Source organism: Salmo trutta, unplaced genomic scaffold, assembly GCF_901001165.1.
Source record: "Salmo trutta unplaced genomic scaffold, fSalTru1.1, whole genome shotgun sequence".
Classification (NCBI taxonomy): Eukaryota; Metazoa; Chordata; class Actinopteri; order Salmoniformes; family Salmonidae; genus Salmo; species Salmo trutta.
Window position 1 is genome coordinate 9,368,751 of NW_021822911.1, and position 8,793 is coordinate 9,377,543.

Genomic DNA, 8,793 nt, shown 5'->3' on the forward strand with positions numbered 1-8,793 from the left:
ATAGATGGATTGGTAGACAGGCATAGCGCTAGTACGCTCAACTGAAAGGATACAGTTTGTTTACAGTTTACTAACATGAACTAATAGTATAGATGGATTGGTAGACAGGCATAGCGCTAGTACGCTCAACTGAAAGGATACAGTTTGTTTATAGTTTACTAACATGAACTAATAGTATAGATGGATTGGGTCTTTGGTCGGATCAAACGTCTTGTCTGCCTGAGTGTGATGTGTACGATGTCTGCCCACTCTCAACCTAGCCTTGGGGATGGGCGGTAAACCGTATTTTACTATATACCAGTATTGATGCACGGACCGGTTTGGGTTTTTACTTTACCTTCTATAAGGGTATTTCAATGTTTGGTTTGTTAAATGTGATGCGCAATTCCGTCATGTTCCTTTATTCAGGACATTTAGAATGACAACCCATTACAGAGTAGCCTAGTGGGATTATTCACAAAATTATCTGGTGATCAGGTTATGAAATGTCATAACAGAGACATTTTAGTTTCCATGTTTCACCTGAAATATTTAATGATTTATAGTCCAAGGTCTATGTTGTTGTTAGGTGAAGTTATGGCTCCTACAGTAGTCCTATGTTATTGTTAGGTGAAGTTATGGGTCCTACAGTAGGTCTATGTTATTGTTAGGTGAAGTTATGGGTCCTACAGTAGGTCTATGTTGTTGTTAGGTGAAGTTATGGGTTCTACAGTAGGTCTATGTTGTTGTTAGGTGGAGTTATGGGTTCTACAGTAGGTCTATGTTGTTGTTAGGTGAAGTTATGGGTCCTACAGTAGGTCTACAGTGGGGGAAAAAAGTATTTGATCCCCTGCTGATTTTGTACGTTGCCCACTTACAAAGAAATTATCAGTCTATAATTTTAATAGTAGGTTTATTTGAACCGTGAGAGACAGAATAACAACAAACATATGCAGAAAAACGCATGTCAAAAATGTTATAAAATGATTTGCATTTTAATGAGGGAAATACGTATTTGACCCTTCTGCAAAACATGACTTAGTACTTGGTGGCAAAACCCTTGTTGGCAATCACAGAGGTCAGATGTTTCTTGTAGTTGGCCACCAGGTTTGCACACATCTCAGGAGGGATTTTGTCCCACTCTTTGCAGATCTTCTCCAAGTCATTATGGTTTCGAGGCTGACGTTTGGCAACTCGAACCTTCAGCTCCCTCTACAGATTTTCTATGGGATTAAGGTCTGGAGACTGGCTAGGCCACTCCAGGACCTTAATGTGCTTCTTCTTGAGCCACTCCTTTGTTGCCTTGGCCATGTGTTTTGGGTCATTGTCATGCTGGAATGCCAATCCACGACCCATTTTTAATGCCCTGGCTGAGGGAAGGAGGTTCTCACCCAAGATTTGACGGTACATGGCCCTGTCCATCGTCCCTTTGATGCGGTGAAGTTGTCCTGACCCCTTAGCAGAAAAACACCCCCAAAGCATAATGTTTCCACCTCCATGTTTGACGGTGGAGATGGTGTTCTTGGGGTCATAGGCAGCATTCCTCCTCCTCCAAACACGGCGAGTTGATGTCAAAGAGCTCCATTTTGGTCTCATCTGACCACAACACTTTCACCAGTTGTCCTCTGAGTCATTCAGATGTTCATTGGCATACTTCAGACAGGCATGTATATGTATTCTTGAGCAGGGGGACCTTGCGGGCGCTGCAGGATTTCAGTCCTTCACGGCGTAGTGTGTTACCAATTGTTTTCTTGGTGACTATGGTCCCAGCTGCCTTGAGATCATTGACAAGATCCTCCCGTGTAATTCTGGGCTGATTCCTCACCGTTCTCATGATCATTGCAACTCCACGAGGTGAGATCTTGCATGGAGCCCCAGGCCGAGGGATATTGACAGTTCTTTTGTGTTTCTTCCATCTGCGAATAATCACACCAAATGTTGTCACCTTCTCACCAAGCTGCTTGGCGAGGGTCTTGTAGCCCATTCCAGCCTTGTGTAGGTCTACAATCTTGTCCCTGTCATCCTTGGAGAGCTCTTTGGTCTTGGCCATGATGGAGAGTTTGGAATCTGATTGATTGATTGCATCTGTGGACAGGTGTCTTTTTTTTTTTTACAGGTAACAAGCTGCGGTTAGGAGCACTCCCTTTAAGAGTGTGCTCCTAATCTCAGCTCGTTACCTGTATAAAAGACACCTGGGAGCCAGAAATCTTTCTGATTGAGAGGGGGTCAAATACTTATTTCCCTCATTAAAATGCAAATCAATTTATAACATATTTGACATGCGTTTTTCTGGATTTTTTTGTTGTTATTCTGTCTCTCACTGTTCAATAAACCACCATTAAAATTATAGACTGATCATTTCTTTGTCAGTGGGCAAACGTACAAAATCAGCAGGGGATCAAATACTTTTTCCCCCACTGTATGTTGTTGTTAGGTGATATTATGTGTCCTACAGGAGGTCAATGTTGTTGTTGGTTGATGTTATGTGTCCTACAGGAGGTCTGTATTATTGTTTGGTGAAGTTATGGGCCAATTTGTTTAACACTTAGTGTACAAACCCTCATTGTCAGGCTGATGGCAAAGCTAGCCAAAGACCATTTTACTGTTTTTTAAGTATAAAGCAGTTGATTTGCGACAATAACACTGTCATGTCTTTGACATCATTAAACTGAAGACATGTTTATCAAATAACTCTCTGTAATTATTATTACGCGATTTAAACTGATTAATCGTGTAACTGTAATTAACTAGGCGGTCGGGGCACCAAGGAAAATATTCAGATTAAAAAGTTATAATTTTCCTAATATAACTTTCAGATATTATAATATCTGATCTATTAGTCTTCTGATTAATGATGTATTTGTTTACCTCGTCAGTCTCATTCCAAACGTCGTAAATTGTTGGTTATCTGCACGAACCCAGTCTTCACTATGAGTCATACATACATCAATTGTCTTAAAATCATTTATTTACTAAGTAATTCACAGAAATGCATAACAAATGGATATCGTTACAAATAAATGATAAAGGAATGTGCCCTTGTGGGCTAAACCAGCATGGTGGTTAGACAAAAGGTTGATAAGAGTTGATAATTATAACAATTGAAATGCTAATCCTTTGCACATGAACGCTCACTCATTCGGGAATCATTCGGGAACAATTCCAATCAATATATATATTTACGCTCAGTGTGTCTTTGGGATCTTTGTTGAAAAGTTCGTTCTGTTGGAGAGGTTGTCCTCGCATTCTCTCTCTCGCTCTCTCTCTCTCTCTCTCTCTCTCTCTCTCTCTCTCTCTGTGTTAGAATGGATATTTCAAAGTGACATTCATTAATGTCGTTATAGGACAGATGTTTCGTCGGTCTTCGCATTCAATGATACCGAATTCCTAGCTGCAGACTAGTAATTAATATCAAAGACTTGTTATTATTCTGTCGGTATCAATAGTCTAAGAGTTTAACCACGTGGTATGGTTAAAGTTCAGACAGAGGAATGCATGGTCTCCAACCTTTAGCCACTCGTAATGGAGGTAAGCTCGGTCTGGTGATAGAAACCCTGGGTGGGGGTTATATTCGGAATTCGGAAAAAGGCTGTCTTATGACGCCAGGTCCCGTCTGTTCATGGGGGTGTGCCGATGACTTGGTGAAACTTTACACAGAAATACAATTCTCTCACATTAACATCTTATAATCATCCCAACATATTCCAAATAGCTTTATCCTTATTCATTCATTTTTATACAACCATTAGATGTAAGTCTCACAACTGAGGCTATTATATAAACAGCGCCATGGTAATGTGGCCGTATTGTCTCTCATGAGTTTCACAAAATTGTACCAAACGGACCAGTTCGTAGCTGGATTCTTCACCGATCTTTTATACCTTATCCAGAACATAAATGTCGTTTGGTTCTCCAGTCCTGTGAGGTGGAAGAATTCCTGGGTTCTTTCTATGAAACACACTCTGTCTCAAAACTGTGGCCATGAGGTAGGACATTCTTTTAGGAATTTACGACCGCTCTCACAGAGCCTGGGTAGGGGGAGGTAGGGGGATGGTGCATAGAAAACCCAAAGAGGGCAACGTCATGACAACACAAACATATTAACCAGGACATTCAAACAAGCCTTACGATTATAATCCAAAAGTAATGTGAAATGTACTCATAAGCAACCTCGGAATGTAGGCTGTTTTTACTGTCAGCCTATGAGAACTCCCCTGAGTTTTCCCCCACGGTGGTGAATTAGTGAATAAACACAGAGCTTAATGTGAGTTTCCTTCAGTAGCACTCGTGATAGTGAGCTGTAATATTCAGAATACATTGTGAAAAACTAAAATCTTTGCTCAACATTTTTGCTCCAGGCAGATATAGTACATCCATAACTAGTGGTTTCCTCATTACCAGATATACTACATCCATAACTAGTGGTTTCCTCATTACCAGATATACTACATCCATAACTAGTGGTTTCCTCATCACCAGATATACTACATCCATAACTAGTGGTTTCCTCATTACCAGATATACTACATCCATAACTAGTGGTTTCCTCATTAGCAGGGAGGATTTTCTGCAACCAGATTGTGTGTGCGTTGCCCTCGTGCTGCAAATTTAGCAAACACAGAAAAGGGCCTATATTGGAGACCAATAGTTGTCTGGCACACTGCTTAGGATTTCAACAACTTTAATAACTTATTTCTAGTTACCACTAATGCAAAAACAAGACAAAATATGATTGTTGCTAAGTTGACTGTCTTAAAACTTCTTTGGGATAGGGGGCAGTATTTTCACGGCCAGATGAAAAAACTATTCCGATTTAAATTGGTTACTACTCTTGCCCAGAAACGAGAATATGCATATTATTAGTAGATTTGGATAGAAAACACTCTGAAGTTTCTAAAACTGTTTGAATGGTGTCTGTGAGTATAACAGAACTCATATGGCAGGCAAAAACCTGAGAGGTATCCAAGCAGGAAGTGGCCTGTCTGAGAATTTGTAGTTCTTCTTTTGGTTCTCTATCGAAACTACAGTATCTATGCGGTTACGTAGCACTTTTTAAGGCTTCCATTGGCTCTCTAAAGCCTTCAGAAAGCGGATTGAGGCATCTCCTGTCTCTGGGCAGAGTATAGTAGCTCAGTTTGTCAGTGGTCTGCCCGGTGACGAAGAGATTGGATATGGGCATTCACAAGACTACGCTGTTTTTTCTTTTCCTCTTTGAATGAATACACTATTGTTCGGTTGGAATATTATCGCAATTTTACGAGAAAAATACCATAAAAATTGATTTTTAACAGCGTTTGACATGCTTCTAAGTACGGTAATGGAACATTTTGAATTTTCTCTTCTCGATATGCGCTCGCGCGTTACCCTTTGGATAGTGACCTGAACGCACAAAAAAACGGAGGTATTTGGACATAACTATGGATTATTTGGAACAAAAACAACATTTCTTGTGGAAGTAGTAGTCCTGGGTGTGCATTCTGACGAAGCTCAGCAAAGGTAATACAATTTTTCGAATACTAATTCTGAGTTTAGTGTGCCCCGAACTTGGCTGGTGTCAAATTAGCTAGCCGTGATAGCTGGGCTATGTACTCAAAATATTGCAAAATGTGCTTTCGCCGAAAAGCTATTTTAAAATCTGACATAGCGATTGCATAAAGGAGTTCTGTATCTATAATTCTTAAAATAATTGTTATGTATTTTGTCAACGTTTATGATGAGTAATTTAGTAAATTGATGTGCACATTCACCGGAAGTTTTCGGTGGGAATACATTTTCAGAACATCACACACCAATGTAAAAAGCTGTTTTTTTATATAAATATGAACTTGATTGAACAAAACATGCATGTATTGTATAACATAATGTCCTAGGAGTGTCATCTGATGAAGATCATCAAAGGTTAGTGCTTCATTTAGCTGTGTTTTGGGTTTTTGTGACAAATATGCTTGCTTGGAAAATGGCTGTGTGATTATTTTTGGCTATATACTCTCCTAACATAATCTAATGTTTTGCTTTCGCTGTGAAGCCTTTTTGAAATCGGACAATGTGGTTAGATTAACGAGAGTCTTATCTTTAAAATGGTGTAAAATAGTCGTATGTTTGAAAAATTGAAATTATTGCATTTTTGAGGTTTTTGTATTTCGCGCCACGCCCTTCCATTGGATATTGGCGAGGCGTTCCGCTAGCGGAACGTCTAGATGCAACAGGTTAATTGTCAAATAATTTAACAGATGTCAATTGTTGTACAACTTCATGGGTATGCTCTGGGCATCACATTTTACCAGAAATAAACAATGGATTTCTGCTGTTGTGGGCCTTTAACCATCTGTCTGACTTTGTCATTCACACAGGAGAGATACTTAACTATCGTGGATCCTCTGGGGAGCCTCAACAACCTCATGATGCTGAAGAGGCAGAGAAGAGTCACTCCAGATCAGAACTCCTCAAGAAACACCTGCAGAGACCCACAGGGAAGAAATCTAACTGCTGCTCTGACAGTGGGAAAAGATTCACCTCTTCAGTAAAACTTAAAATACATCAAAGAATTCACACTGAAGAGAAATCTTTTGGCTGTAGTCAATGTGGGAAGAGTTTTATTTGGCTACCAACCCTGAAATCACATCAGAGAATACACACTGGAGAGAAACCTTATGGCTGTGATTAATGTGGGAAGAGTTTTACTCAGCTAAACAGCCTGATAGTACACCAACGGACACACACAGGAGAAAAACCTTATTGCTGTAGTCAATGTGGGAAGAGTTTTTCTACATCTAGCTATCTAACTATACACCAGAGAACACACACAGGAGAGAAACCTTATGGCTGTGATCAATGTGGGAAGAGTTTTTTTCGGCTACAAACCCTGAAATCACATCAGAGAATACACACTGGAGAGAAACCTTATGGCTGTGATCAATGTGGGAAGAGTTTTATTCGGCTACAAACGCTGAAATCACATCAGAGAATACACACTGGAGAGAAACCTTATGGCTGTGATCAATGTGGGAAGAGTTTTACTACATCTAGCTATCTAATTATGCACCAGAGAACACACACTGGAGAGAAACCTTATGGCTGTGATCAATGTGGGAAGAGTTTTATTCGGCTACAAACCCTGAAATCACATCAGAGAATACACACTGGAGAGAAACCTTATGGCTGTGATCAATGTGGGAAGAGTTTTATTCGGCTACAAACGCTGAAATCACATCAGAGAATACACACTGGAGAGAAACCTTATGGCTGTGATCAATGTGGGAAGAGTTTTACTACATCTAGCTATCTAACTATGCACCAGAGAACACACACTGGAGAGAAACCTTATGGCTGTGATCAATGTGGGAAGAGTTTTACTACATCTAGCTATCTAACTATACACCAGAGAACACACACAGGAGAGAAACCTTATGGCTGTGATCAATGTGGGAAGAGTTTTATTCGGCTACAAACCCTGAAATCACATCAGAGAATACACACAGGACAGAATCCTTATAGCTGTGATCAATGTGGGAAGAGTTTTATTCGGCTACAAACCCTGAAATCACATCAGAGAATACACACAGGACAGAATCCTTATAGCTGTACTTAATGTGGGAAGAGATACTCTGATAAAAGATCTCTGACTAAACATCAGAAAATACATGGAGTTGTTTCATGATATCAATGAATTAATGTCACAATGTAGAATGTTTTAACATTGTAGTAGGAGTATTTTAATGATGTCACAATGTAGAACCCTAAACGTTTGTCCCCTGTTCTATTGATTTCAACATGATATGGATATTAGCCTCAGGGGGAAAATCCAGGCTCTGAAATGGAAGAGTTACTATTTATGAGTTTTAACAAAAAGTGACTAACAAAAAAAGAGTTGTGTTCCACTTACCATGTTGGTGACCCACTTGAATCAAAATGCAACACTTCAAAATGTAGCTAGCTGTTTTCTACAAGTTGTCCTCTAACCAGTGATGTACACATTATTCCCAGATTCTGTGTGGTTTTTAGCTGTTAGTTTTAACAGGACGTTCAACCTCATCTCCCTCCTCTCACGCAATTGATTTCAACATGATATCGATGAGTGATGACAAATAAGTGTTGCGTTCCTTCCTGAAGATTCATTTTGTTCCAAGGGGACAAGAGTTCTAGAAGCTAGTGGGGAAAAACATTTTTTTTTCTTGTTTTTAATTGTTGACAGCCAGTAGACAACATGTTTATATTGGTGAAGGTGAAGCATTGTAGTTGATTATAATATGAAATATAAGTTGTTTTCTGTTGGTGGTAAGCATTCTCTTAAGGTGTTACAGTCTTTGGTTTTTCCATTTATGTTTTGAGGTTTGGATTTTAGCATGTATAGCTCGTTAGCACGTAGGACGCACTGATTGGTGTCACCTCGTTAGTCAGTATGTGTTACACCTGTGCTGGCTTGTCCATCTCGTTAGTGGGAAGGTGTTTCACCTGAGCTGGTCCAGGTTCTATTTAAGAGTGTCTGGCCCAGTGCTCCAGTTGTCTTGATACATGTGGAGAGTCAACACCTTTAGTTGCTCCACCTTTTTGGTTTGCTTCCTGTCTTTAAGTTTGGTGTGGGTTTTTCTTTTGTTTGCCTTTTCTTGGGCAGATTTAGTGGGTCTCATGGTGGGTGTCTTTTATGTCCCAGTTGTTGTTACTAGTCAACTTCCAGTGGACACTGAAAGCAAAACTGCAAGATTATGTTATAATACTTTTATTGCATCAAACGGTTGTTTTATGCAACAGAATAGAGGGTTCTTAGAACTATTGTGTCTGTGTGTTCTACTGAGGATGGGCATCTGGGAGAAAACA

At 39.7% G+C, this 8,793-nt stretch overlaps 1 pseudogene; it reads left to right on the top strand.

The window, feature by feature from the left end:
• The first annotated feature begins 6,385 nt into the window (after nt 1–6,385).
• LOC115186575 (zinc finger protein 420-like) lies at nt 6,386–7,525 on the top strand (annotated as a pseudogene).
• Nucleotides 7,526–8,793: the final 1,268 nt, after the last annotated feature.